The sequence below is a fragment of the Poecilia formosa genome, unplaced genomic scaffold (genome assembly GCF_000485575.1).
Source record: "Poecilia formosa unplaced genomic scaffold, Poecilia_formosa-5.1.2 Scaffold267, whole genome shotgun sequence".
In the NCBI taxonomy this organism is placed as follows: domain Eukaryota; kingdom Metazoa; phylum Chordata; class Actinopteri; order Cyprinodontiformes; family Poeciliidae; genus Poecilia; species Poecilia formosa.
This window is the reverse complement of record NW_006800206.1, coordinates 33,019-46,943: the sequence shown is the minus strand read 5'-3', so window position 1 is coordinate 46,943 and position 13,925 is coordinate 33,019. Positions and strand designations below refer to the sequence as shown.

General features: G+C 38.3%; 2 long non-coding RNA genes across 3 annotated transcripts in view; both read left to right on the top strand.

The window, feature by feature from the left end:
• Positions 1 to 13,925, top strand: part of LOC107838508 (uncharacterized) — a 59,710-nt gene that overhangs the window by 30,495 nt on the left and 15,290 nt on the right. The window lies entirely within an intron of this gene.
• LOC103150948 (uncharacterized) lies at positions 4,175 to 7,146 on the top strand. The gene is made up of 3 exons (XR_477608.1): positions 4,175 to 4,249; positions 6,781 to 6,889; positions 6,991 to 7,146. It is a non-coding gene; the product is annotated as an uncharacterized LOC103150948 (long non-coding RNA).

Below are 13,925 nucleotides of genomic sequence, written 5' to 3'. Positions count from 1 at the left end.
TCCAATTGAGAATTTGTGGTCAGACATGAAGGTTGCTGTTCACCAGTGGAAATAGCAGATGGAACAGTTGTTTTTTATTTTTTATTTCCTTTATTTAACCAGGTAAACCCCGTTGAGATCTAGATCTCATTTTCAAGAGGGACCTGGGCAGAAGTCTGCAATACACAACAACCTGGTAACAAAATAAAATTAATTAATACATATGCACAAGTGTAAAACGGTAGAAAACAATTTAAAAACAATGACACTGTTTAGTAGCATCTCGTTGCCTATTTTTAAGAATCGCTCAAAACAAGTCCAGTGAAATCAATTGTGACATCTTGATTTCAGACTGGAGCTGATTCCAGGCTGTAGGAACAATCACACTGAAAGCTTGCTTCCCTTTTTCAGTCCAGAAACGTGGAACATGCAAAAGAAAAATGTTAGAACTTAAAGAATGGGAATTAACAGGTCTATGAGTTTAAGCATGCTGGAGCCAAGCCAAGTAGAGATTTATAAATCAGGATCATCAGGTGATTGCTTCTCAGTACGGTTAAAGGAGGCCATTCAGCTTTTGCATACAACTCACAATGTTGTGCGAGACGTCTGCTACCGGTTACAAACCTTAAAGCACAATGATAAACAGTATTTAACGATTGAAGGCATTTGGTCGAAACATTCATATATAAAACATCACCATAATCCAGTAGTGGCAGGAATGTTGCAGCTACCAATTTACTTCTAGATTTAAGAGAAAAACAAGACCCATTTCAGTAATAAAACCCAATCTTCATTTTCAATGTTCGTAAAAAATTTGCTATGTGATATTAAAAGACAGCTCTGTATCTAAAATAAAGCCAAGATATTTATAATTACTGACAAACTCAATTTGTGTTCCTACAGCAGTTGTAAGCAATAGAGGGATTTCTGGTAGTTTCCTAGAGTGTGAAAAAAACATTGCTTTTGTCTTATCCACATTCAAAACCAACTTCAGAGTTTGTAAGCGGGTTTGAACTACATGTGGCAGTATGCCCTGTAGGCTTTGAACGCGCCACACAAGTGGCTGAATCTAATTGGTTGTGGCGCTGGCTGCCTGTATATAAAGAGCCCTCCCTCACCTGGTTGACATCACGCTGTTTTCCTTCCGGTTCAGACCTCGGCATTTGCTGTCGCTGCACGGTAGGTAAGGCAGGCTTAATCTCTCTCCATCAAGCATTACTTGTGACTTATTTCCATTTTCTGCATAACAGCCGCAAACTAATGCGCGCTCAAAACTGCGCTTAACGACGCTTTGATCGCCACTGTGGTAAGAATCTTTCCACGCTTGACGTTAGTTAGCTTAGCATTACCTCAGTTTCTGTTGTAAATCCAGGTCGCCTGTGCAAGCTCCCTGTTTCCTCCTTCCTGTCAGAGGCACTACTTAAAGAGCTCAGTAGTAAGTGAAGTGCTAGTTTTTGCATGCTTTTAGATTCTATTTCTAACATTAATTTTTGATGGCTGCTGCTGTTTGTCCTTGGCCGGCTGTTTGCCTGCTGTTCTGGTTGTCCCCCGACTGGCGGTCCGCCTGTCATCTGGGTTATCTGTCGGCTGCCTACCTGTCGTCCTGTTTGGTGGCTTCATGCCCGCCGTCCTGGTCGGCGTAAAGCTGGCTCCTGTCACTTGTCCAGTGTGGCTGACTTGGACTGATTGGTGACCAGCTCGGTCTAATCCTTCTAGTGCCACTTTGAGTTGCGTCTGCTACCGCGGATCGGTTCCTCCCAGGACGGACCCTCAATTTGGATTATTGCCGCTTGATTGGTCGTGGACTAAACTGTATAATTGTATTGTCTGTAATTTCAATGTTTCTTTTATTTTAACAGGAACGGCCTGCTCGTGGTGTTGGTGGACTTTCCAGGTGGTGGTACTACTTCTGGTTTGTTGCACGATTTTCTTTTGTTTTTGCTGTTTCGTTTGCTGCTTTTTTTTTTGTTGTTCTTCTTTTAGGACACTACCCTGAATTGCACTCCTATCTCTGAGTTGAGCCATAACTGTCTTTTATAACTGAGTGGTTTTAAACTAGTAGTTTTGATTAAACTAAAACAACGGTGTAATAAACTTATGAATTGTGAGATTGTCTCAAGCCTCATCTGTAGCGGGTCTGTGTGCCTTAAAGGTAACTTTTTAGTGGAGTCATTGCAACCAAATTAATCTTGATTAAAAGTGCTTTTAAATTTAAGTTACCTTTTTTTTTTTTACCACACTGGTCCTGCCACATGCATTAAAAGCAGACTGCAAATTCTGTATTGCCTGTACAAGTGATGAAGAATAACAGTAAATTACTAATCATCTGCATAAAAATGATAAAGAATTTGGCAGATTTTCACAAGTTATTTATATAAATGGAGAATAAAAGTGGGCCAAGAACTGAGCCCTGTCGGACACCATTTAAAATCGTACCAATAGAAGTGAAGCCAGCCAATTGAACTCTCTGGGTTCTGTTCGACAGGAAATCGGCTACCCAAAAGGTAGCTCAATGTGGGAGCCCAATCTGTATAGAATATCAATTAAGTGTGTGATTTACTGTGTCAAATGCCTTTGATAAATCAATAAACGGAGCAACACAATGCTTTTTGTTATCAAGAACCTTTAAAGTGGCAGTAACGATACTGGGTTTTTTTTCCTAAAACCAGACTGTACATTTTGTAAAACACAATTGGAATCTAAAAAAATCAATTGATCTGCAACTAATTTTTAAATTTTTGCGAGGATACAGTTTAGAAATTGGTCTGTAATTGTTTACCTGTGACGATGCTCCACCCTTGAATAGATGCAAAACAAATGCTGATTTCCAGACACTAGGGATTTTATTAGAGATTAGACTTAGATTAAAAATATGAGACAATGACTCTGCTATAAACTCTGCAGCTAATTTGAGGAAAAAAAGGATCCAGGTTATCTGGCCCTGCCAATTTTTTGGTCTCTTTATTTTTCAATTCTCTGAGAACCTCAGCTGTACAAATGGGGGAACAATTAAAAGTGAAGTTACAATCATTATTCAAAAACAGCTCATCAGTATTTGCATTTGGGCCAAATTAATTTAAATCAAATAGAGAGCATACAGAAAAAATGCTCTTTAAAATAACTGCTGATTTATCAGACACCATTTTACTTTTATTCCACACAAAAGTTGGAAAGTCACTCAGTGGCGCCTGCTCGGTAGCTGATTTCACTGTTTTCCAAAATTTCTTTGGATCATTTAAATTTTTGTCATCTTGGCAAGGAAATGGTCTGACTTTGCTTTCTTAAGGTACATTTATTCTGCAATTTCCTAAAACAAAGCCAGCTCTCCTCAGTATTTTTCCTTGCCCTAGCCTAAGCTGCATCTCTTTGTTTAAGCAGAGTCCCAATAGCTGGGGAAAACCATTTCGTCCCTTTACCCTAATTTTATATATAGGAGCATGTTTATTAGTCTTAAAAACTCTTCATGAAAATACTGCCAGGCAAGGTCAACGTTATCAAAAAGAGAGACCCTATTCCAGTTAAACTGTAACAAGTCATGAACAAAAGCTTGCTCATTTAGGTGTTTTAAATCTATTTTGGTCAAGATATGTGGCTTAGGTTTTGGTAACTTGAGGAATGAGAAAAATCCCAGTGAAGCTCAGAGACCTGCTGGCTGCTGCAAAATGAAAACATACTGTATTTAGTATGTTTAGTGATGCACAATGATGATTTCTGTTATTTTGTCATACTTGTTTGTCACAAAAATTATGTGAAATGTTCAAAGTTGCAGGCATGTTCTGTAAATGACATGATGCAAACCCTAAAATAATTCAATTTAATTCCAGTTTGTGTGCAAGACACAATCTGGTAATGGGGTTGAATACTTTCACAGGGTCCTGTACATTAATGGCAGATGAACAGAGAGCAGTGTTGGTCTGTAGTTTCATTAAAGAAGAAGTTATTAGTGAACAAACAGATCCTGGTTATTTTTAAACATGCAGATTACACTAAAGGAAGAAAGTCTGTCAGTTAATGAGACTGAAAAACAGCAAAACAATTTATTTTTTATAGCAAATGCATACAGTACCTTCAGTTGCTCACTTTTAGTTTGCATGTGTGTATCAGTTTTTTTGACACACACTGGAATCCAAATTCCAGTGGATCTCTTTCCTCCATTGTTTCCAAGTGTAACACTGCAGATAATCTCTTAACAGGCCCTTACTGATGTTGGGACGAGAATGCTGCCATCGCCCTCAGCAAACTTCCTCTGTGGGTGAACAGTGTGGGTCAGGTAATGAACAGACGACTGTTGTTTCTTTAAGGTAGTTAACTTCCCCCATGAACATTCAACATCTGCACAGTGTTTAGGGAAAAACCCGGCAGGTGAGTGTAGGCAGCAGAGCAAACACAGGAACATAGTGGAAGCAAACACCTCTCTTAACTGAAACTTTGGCAAGACATAAAAAGATATGCTGCACAACAGCACAGTTTGACATTTTTTCTCTCAACCAAAAAGTTTGTTTTTGAAAAAGGCAGGTATCATTTAAAAAGAAAAAACTATGTAAACAATAGCATCAGTTTTGAAAAAAGGAATGTTTATTTGTTTGCTATTGCTTTTGCAATAAAATTTGCTATTTGCATTTTAATAAAAATGACATGTAAAAACATTTATATCCTTCTCCATAATCAATGGAAAAATTCTTCACTGTAATTACAGCGGTCAACTCCCCCACTAACCAGCTTTTTCCATGTGCACTTTGTAGGATTCCTCTTTTAGCCTTTCCTTTGACAAGGCCGCTCCAAAATGTTATTTTCAGTCAGAAAAATATGTTAGTGAAAATAGAAAATTTTAATTCCAAATGGATAATAATGGACTGTGACAGACTGGCGACCTGTCCAAAGTGTACCCAGTCTCTCGCCTGAAACGTTTGCTGCAGATAGGCACCAGCACCTCCTGACCCCACTAGGGACAAAGGTGTACAGAAAATGGATGGATGGATGGATGGATAATAATGGAGTGACTAAAGATGTCGAAGAGATTAGTTTTGCAATGCATAGGGAAAGATTCTTGCTTTTCTAGAACATATTAGCAGGAATGTGTGAAAATGAAGAATAGAAACAATAATAATTTGTTTTCCCTCAATGGGGAAATTCAAGTGAACCAGCACCAAAGGGACAGACAAGCCAAAGCATCTGCATTTACACAAAAATAAAAGTATAAAACAGAGTTAAGAATAACATGCTGTACAGTAAAGGCAAATTTACAACTTAAGTTATCTAGAATAACTTATGTTGATACTACAATGCAAAGAAATGTGCAAATGAACAGAGTAATTCTAAAAAGGTGCAAAAATATTCACGTCCTTGTGCATTAAAAACAAGACTATTTACAAGAAGAGAAAATGAAACCGTGCAAATAACAATACTACCGCTCTCAAGCAAAAGAAACATACCAAAAAATGTCTGACACACATAAATAACACTTGGACTTTTTGATAATATAAAATGTATTGAGGCCGGATCAGATCACCTGTTACTAAATAACTTTCAAACCTGAAGGCCTTCTTAATGGAAAGCTCAACAATTACAAGCAGTTGTGGTCCAAACCCGCCATCTGCAGAGAGCTTTCCGGCCTCTGAACCAGACACTTTGAAGTTCTGCTTTCACTTTCAAATTGAAATTTCTCCAGATTACGTGAACCTTTGCCCTCTATTATTCCTTGAAACACAATGAATGATCCCATTTCACAAATCATTAATATCTCTTACATCTACAGTCTGACAGGGCTGTTTGACTAATGACCAATGAAAAGCTCATTTTGTTAGAGGTTACAAAGAACCAATAGCAACAGTTCTGGAACTCTTAAGTGAAAGCGATCATATCAAATATGTTCGAATACACGAAGGTTCCTATAATATGAGAATTTGTTGAAAACATTATTGACTCTCACCAAGTTCACAGACTGGTGCTCTCTATCATATAACATATGATAGTGATATAATATATGATAGCAGGCACATGCCAGTTGATATTATGTTATTTATGTATTCCTGCAAGATGGGAAAATTAAACCATGTTTTAATATTGTACAAAAAATTACAAACTGTACAGTATTTGATTTCTTCAGTAACAATCAAACAAATTCATGATAACCTGATTGCAGCCTGATTTTAAAATCTAAAATAAATTCAACATGAAGCCAGCTGACAGATCTCAAAAAGCAGCACATCATGTCACAATAAACCTGGTGAAAACCAGCTCCTTGTTCTACATTTCGCTTTGTCCAGATTTTAAATTTTATCCAATAGCTAGTGCTTGCTCGTGACATTTGTAATGCACCAGTTTGACGCTAAGAAGCTAACCAGAAATTGCCTGTGCTATAAACAACCATCGTCCACTGTGAGGACATGACTCCCGATCTGAACGAAAAGGCTGTTCATGTTAATTCAATATTTGGTGTGACCAACATGGACTGAATGGCTTCATCTACTTCCTGAACTGCCCTGTTGCTAAAATTGCAGGCAGACTACAACAGTACAGAGAACCAAAGTCATCATTCTCAACTACTTCTTCTGTTCACTGGTTGAGCTGGTAACAAATTGGCCAGAGACAATCTGATTCAAGAGGAGAAAGTCCAGGCTGTGCTGGAAGCATGGATATGTTTTGAGTGGAACTGCATAGGAAGGCCATGGCTAGTCCCAATATAAAGAACGAAGCTGAGATCTGTTGTAAATGATAATGGGATGTTGTGTTCAGATTTACCTCAAATCTGAACAGTTACACCAGCAGTGGCCTTAAACATTGTATCTGCCCACGATGTAGGGTACGAAAGCCCAAAAATTCAAGGATAACAAGAGGACTCAGAGGATCCTAAATCCACCAGGCAACAGGTTGACAAAGTTTTTCAGTCATGGATACACATTCCTAAAAAGTAATGTATACACTGGTAAAAAATTCTTAAATCTAAAAATGGTCTTCTTCTCCTAGCATCATCAGTATTACTTTCCTTCTCTTCATTATCTGCTTCATCAGTGTCTTCTGTACTGACTCCAAGGATTTTACCCTGCCTCCAGAGGGTTTCCTCAAATTTCCTTTTTTCAACAAGAGAGCCCAGGCAGGATTGCCTTCATCTCAAGTTCCAGATTTCAAGACATCAGAGGAGGGACCATGTCTCTACCAGGGAGGTTTTTTCATCAACGTCCGGAGCAACCTGGCCTGTGGGCTGACCTCCAGAATTCTGTGAGAGTTTCAAATTTCCACATTGGTTATTCTAGACTTACGCAAGTTCATCTCTTTAGAGAGGAGATGATGCCATGATGCCGATTTTATAGTAAGTTAATAAATTGTCGATATTTAATTAATATGATAAAATGTGAATTAATAAGAATTATTTTTCTTTTCTGCCCTCACTACCACAAATATGGAACAAACTGTAAAACATCTTAAACACTGATTAAAAACCTGTTTATTCAGAGCTGCCTTTCATTAATGATAACTATCCATCCATTTTCTTACACGCTTGTCCCTAGTGGGGCCAACAGAGGTGCTAGTGCCTATGTCCAACGAGACATTTCGGGTGAGAGGTCACCCTGAACAGGTCGCCAGTCCATCACAGGGCAACACAGGACAGACAACCATCCACACATTCACACACCTAAGGAGAATTTATACAGACATGTTTTTAGACTGTGGGAGGAAGCCAGAGTACTTGGAGAGAACCCACCCATGCACAGGGAGAACATGCATACTCCATGAATAGAACCCAGGACCTTCTTGCTGCAAGGCAACAGTGCTACCAAATGCAACACTGTGGTGATCTAGTTAGTAATAACTAGATTATCATAAACTGTTTTAAAACCTCTCTTCATTTAGCTTGTTTGTTGTTTTAGTTTTCTTCATTTAATGCACTTTCAATTGCCTTGCTGCTGAAAATGTGCTATGCAAAGAAAATTGCCTTGGCTGAAATTTAGAGATCGGTCTCGTAAGTAAAAATCAGCAGATTCTTAAGCACTCATTTCTCCCACTGTAAACAAAACTAAAAAGAAACAGATTGAACCAGAAACACTAGAACTCAGCTAATATCTTCATCAGTCAAATTTTCTCAGCTTATTGAAAAAGGGAGTGAGAATCCTTCCTTTTTCAAGTGTTGCAGTGGCTAAAACACTTGACCAGTGTGAGCAGACAGCCCAGCTCTGCTTGACCAGTGACCCGTTAACCTTTTGACACAATTAATTGCATGTAAAATTGGAACATTTATGTCTTCAGACTGTCCATCAGATCCTTTAGGAAGCAAATGTAAATCATTTGTTTGGGGGTGAGTGTTAATTACCTTAAAAATTCAGCAGTTGATGGTTTTGTGGTTTAGCACACTTAAACTGCTTTCTTTCACTCACTTACTAATTGCAAATATTATATCAGCGTATATAATTTGTCTGTAAACAAACCAAATCAAAAGCCAAAGTTTGTTGTGGCATTTGGTTTGTTGTGAAAGTTGTTAAATTAAAAAAAATAAACAAAACAAAACAGAGATTTCATCTTCACTCAGGTATTACTGCAAAAAGAGGCAGCCAGCATTTAAAAATGTAGGTTGTATTGTTGCCAGATATATGTGTGGTTGCTACTAATGAGTTGAGAAGCGGGTCAGCTCTACAAGAGGACACAGGCCTCCTGGTGAGAAGGACTCATCACTGCACCACGGCCACGCTTCAAGACACAAACCCACAAGCATAAGGAAGTTGATCAAGTGTATGCAATGAGGTCAGAGGGATGTGTGGGAAGACGAGGATGGCGTGAGAACACAAGGCCATCGTTGAACAAAGAAACCTCACTATTTTTCATGGATCCATATTGTTGTGCAGAAGTGACCACAAGCTGGACACATGTCTTATCTGGGCAACAGGTGGCAAGACGGATTTAACTGTTGTCAGCAGACAGATGATTTAACAATGATGTCAAGACAAGAGACAAGGGGACACAACATCGGGTTTGATATTTGAATATGACCAGGAATTGAAGACATTGTTTTCTTTTCAGGCTTTTTTTCACAAACAGATTTTTGCTCTCAGACTTTCACTACTCAAAGTCTGAACAAGCTCATTTTTATTTTTAAAAATGAACTTGTTCAAGTTCCCAGTGAATAAAAACAACCCTGTCAAAACAGTTTCTGCAAATTAAGCTCAAGACTTGCTTCAAAAGTTTCTTCATTTAAAACAAATGTGAAATATTTTTACTCAAATGTAAATCCATGTTAAACAGGCCTGAACTGCATGGGACTCCATGATCTGTCTGCTGGCAGGACAGCAGGTATAGGATCCTCTGAGACGCATCCACTTAAAAAGTCATACAGAAGCATAACTCGGGTCAAGGAATGTCAAATCTTAATATCAAAAAACTTGTGATGAGAACAACCAGTGATATAAACCTATACTAATATGTGAATCAAACTGTTTTGATTCTCCCATGAAAAGAAAAAGACAGGTCACATTTCAAGGTATATCATTCCAACAAAGATCTACATCTACTGCTCAGTATCATTAGACTTTACATGATATACTCTAGGTAATGTTCACATTGTCTGCAGTCTTTAAGCTTATTCCACACTTTGATGAAGAGAATCAGATTCATGTTTCCTAATTCTTGGAAGTAGAGGCAGCAGAGACGTGCAGCTTCAGGACAAGCCTGGCCTGTAGCTGCACTTCTCTGCTCATCCATCCTTCAGTTTATCGGATCATTTCCTACTCAATTACAAATGCACAAATTCTACAGAGTGTGCTTGCCAGTCATCCTGTTTGTCTGCTGAAGGGTCCCTGACAATATGACAAGGCAGCATGCCGCAGGCCATAGGCCTGATAGGCTGTGATATTGTGTTGAGGGCAACTGTCCGTTCTGCACTATTGTCTGGATAAGCGCTACTGTCTCTGAGACAAAAGAAGCACCTGCCTGATCTCCGCACACACACACACACACACGCGAATGTGTCTGCCATGTGCCTAACACAAGGCCACTTTGTGTCCATACAAGGGATCTGGGAATTGACATGAAACACACACTCCAAGCTTATGTGTTTCTGTGAATGTGCGTGCAGAGGTTATGGCCATTGGCGGGAGAGTGATGGGGGTGCGTGTATGTTAGCTGGGTGTTTTTGTATATGTGCATGGGGGTGGGAATGCTCACAGTAGGAGTCAGTTTGGCGGGAAGGTTAGGCTTGTTGAATCTACATCTGTTCTGCAGTGCGCCAGACTGCACACCACACTGTAGAAACACACACACACACACACACACACACACACAAAGTCACCCAGCCATTTGTGAGCAACAGAGAAGCATCATGTTGTCATGTGCCTGATTAACAACAGGTCAATCTGTCCATCTGTGTGTGTGCGGAGCGGAAGCAACACACACACACACACACACACACACACACACAACACACAAAGTCACCCAGCCATTTGTGAGCAACAGAGAAGCATCATGTTGTCATGTGCCTGATTAACAACAGGTCAATCTGTCCATCTGTGTGTGTGCGGAGCGGAAGCAACACTAAAACACTTGTTGCACATCTGTCCTCCAATGCATGCCCAATTACAAGCTTCAGAAAGAGAGGCTCTGTTGATTCAACCAGCCGTCTATTGACAGTCATCCAAGGAAACATAGGCAGGCTCAGCTATAGCTGCTTGGCTTTAGCATCTCCCATTATTTAAGAGAGTCACTGTGTTTTCTTTTGCTGACAGTAGTATCAAAACCCCCACATAAATCTTTTTAATGTGCTCAGTGTCTGCACAGCAGGTTAAAGTATTTAAAGCCGACGTTTGATAAACAGTTAATATCAATAAATAAATAAATTGAAAAGTAGTTTCACTCCTGATCTAATTGTTTTGCAAATAAACATGTCATTCTCATGAAGTAGTTGAAAACTAGTCAATTTGTCTTTAACCAGATGAAATGTATAATTTATCATGATAAGGGACATCAAAAATGTTCATCAAACAATTATGAAAGAAAACCAATGATTAATTTTTTAATCATTTTAATCAAATTAATTTTTAATTTTTTTTTTTCCTTTTCCAGTATTCTAGTATGTATTTGACAGAAATACAAAAAAGCATAACTGGGTTGTAAACTGAAGCAAATTCAGTTCAATTCAATTTATAAAAATACTTTATTCCAAAGAGAAATTTAATGTTGTCATAAGTTGTATCATCCAACTATCTAAACAGAGTCATTGTGGTTGTTGGTACTGTGGGCAGGAATGATTTTTGGTAGCAGTCAGTCTTAACACAAATATCCAGTCCTAGATGACATTTGTCATTTCATTTGCTTTTGAAGCTCCTGTTCAAAGTGCCAATATTATGTATTTTTCCAGGCACATAGTGCCATTTTAAAGCACAATTAAGAAACTAAGTAAGTAACTTCAGTTGTTACAAAAATGCCAGTCTAATCAGCAAACGTTTCAGCTAAACATATTATTTAATTATATTTCTCTGCTATGAGTTAGTCTCATTTTTGTTCATTGTCAAAAATGTCAGTTATTAATGTCTCAGGTATTGACAAACAAGTAGTCACAGATATGTCCCTCACATTAAATCTTGCAATGTGTGACTTTGGAGAGGCTCCTGTAACTTTCCTGGGTACAAAGGAAGGTCAAAGACTAAAAGTTCTTGTGGAAGCAAAGGTAGATGCCACTGCTGAGCTTCCTGTCAAAGTATCAAATTAACATAGTTGATGTTAATTTGATACTTAACATCAACTATGTTGATGTTAAGTATCATCAACATAGTCAACTGTTTGACAGTAAACAGTTGAGCAGGTCTAGGTGAGATGATTTCTTACATAAAAACCTTTACGATGGATTGTTGTGATAGTTTAAAGGTTAATGACATTCTTCCTAGATACTCCTTCTCAAGAGTCTCTGTTGCGGTAAATCAAAAGCCCTGTTGGCATCTGGGTTATTCTGGATGTTCTGAACTTACAAAAAATGAGGTAAAATACAAGCACAGCAAAGACACATTGACCTGACGAGGACACATGCTTGAGTAATAACTTCAGTATCTTCGTTTGTTGGTGTGTGCAAACAGCGACGCGTTAGTGATAAAGTGACAGTGACTTTGAACAGCTAACCCTCAAACTCCCACACAAGAGCTGTAATGCTGTTGGCACAGACATCAAGATCAACATCCGGTAGTAAAATGCAAACAGCGTGAGCTATACTGAGCAGATAATGAGAGTAAAAGTACTGAGACATGTGGTTAGGCATTTCTTTTACTTTTATCATCAACTCTCATTCACCGACCAAAAAAAAACTGGACTCAACAAACCAGGGTAGGACCAAAACCAGAAAATAAGTCGTCTTTGTTATATGATGATCAATTATATCTCATTAATCCAATAAATATCCTTTAAGAAAACTTAGGAAAATATGATTATTACGTTTTTTCTTTTTGTTTTGTTTTGTTTTTTTTTCCAAATGTCCCTCCACCATTTTCCCCACCTCAGAGGCCAGGTCAGTATTCAGACCTGGATGAATGGTTTTAGTTTTAGGAGAATTGTTGCTCCCCATCAGGATCTTCAGACTGGCTGAGAAGCAGCATCATTTTGAGACCTAAGAGAGAACATGTGCATTATTGCTTATGTACCTGGGCCACAATAATGCATGTGATGTTACAGGATTACTGTCATTAATAATAAAAACTTAAACCTACTAAGCACAGTATAAATACACAGACTTTGTGTTTAAATCCATCTTCTCTGTTTGAAGACAATTCTAGAGTAAATGCTCTTTCTGTTTATATCTTTTTAGCTGTCTTCCTACAAAAGTTTCTCTAAACTGAGGCATTTTGAAAGCTGAATGGAGAAATTTAGAGAAACACAGAGGACAAGGTTGCTGAGAGAGGAACTCAACACATAAATCCTCCTGCTTCTTCTTAATAAGGCATCAATTCAAAAGGGATGGTGAACAATACCAATAACTGCTTTCTCCAACCTCCCATAAGCTGACACAACACTCACACACTTCAAATGTTCACTCAGAAACAACACGGCATTAGAGAATGAGAGCAGACACGGTGTCTAAAATCACTTCTATGATTTGATATAAAAGAACAATTAGTACACAAACTTGCATCGATGCATTACTGTCTCCAAGATACAGCAACTGTAACTCCCACACGCACACACACCACACCCCCATCTATCAGCAAGATTCAGTTCAGGCCATTTTTGTCGTGAGATGTTAACACAATTAAGTCAACTTAATGCGAGTGGACAGGCAGCTACTGCCGTGGCTGCCAGACACAAAGAACTATAATCACACATTCATTAAATGCAAACATCTGAAAATGTCTTCTGTTATATTCTGGAGCTTCAAAGAATAAAGATTTCCAGGGTTGCATGCAACAATTCAAGGCAATCACTGTGTTGTCCAACTCCTGTGCTGTTGGAAAGAACTCGATCACCACTGTCCTTCCGTTGGGAACTGAAACAAGGATTTTAAAAGCTGCTGGAAGCATGAATTTGGATTGTTTGGCTAAATATGAACATGTGCAAACAAAACTTTTCTTTGCTAATTAGAGTAACTGTTGATCTAAGTGCTTTGTGCATTCAGTAACTTTGGAGTCTGCAGATCAATGTGGCTCAAATGATGTAACACCCACCTGTTAAACAATATTACATTTTTAGCTAAACTAGTTTCTTAAATTGGTGACTGTGTGAAGTTTTTATTTTGTGTTCTGCTGATGTGAAACACTTTCAACTGCCTTGTTACTGAAATCTGCTACACAAATAAATTTTAATGATTGATACAAATGATGCAAAAATGCTTTTTTAGGAACATAACACGAGAAGAAAGCTGTTGACTAAGCAAAATCAAACTCCAGGAACTAGATTTCTTTGAAACAGTCATTTATAATTCAATGGATTTGCATAGATTAAACCAGTGGTTCCCAAACTTTTTCTTCTGCGCCCCCCCAGTG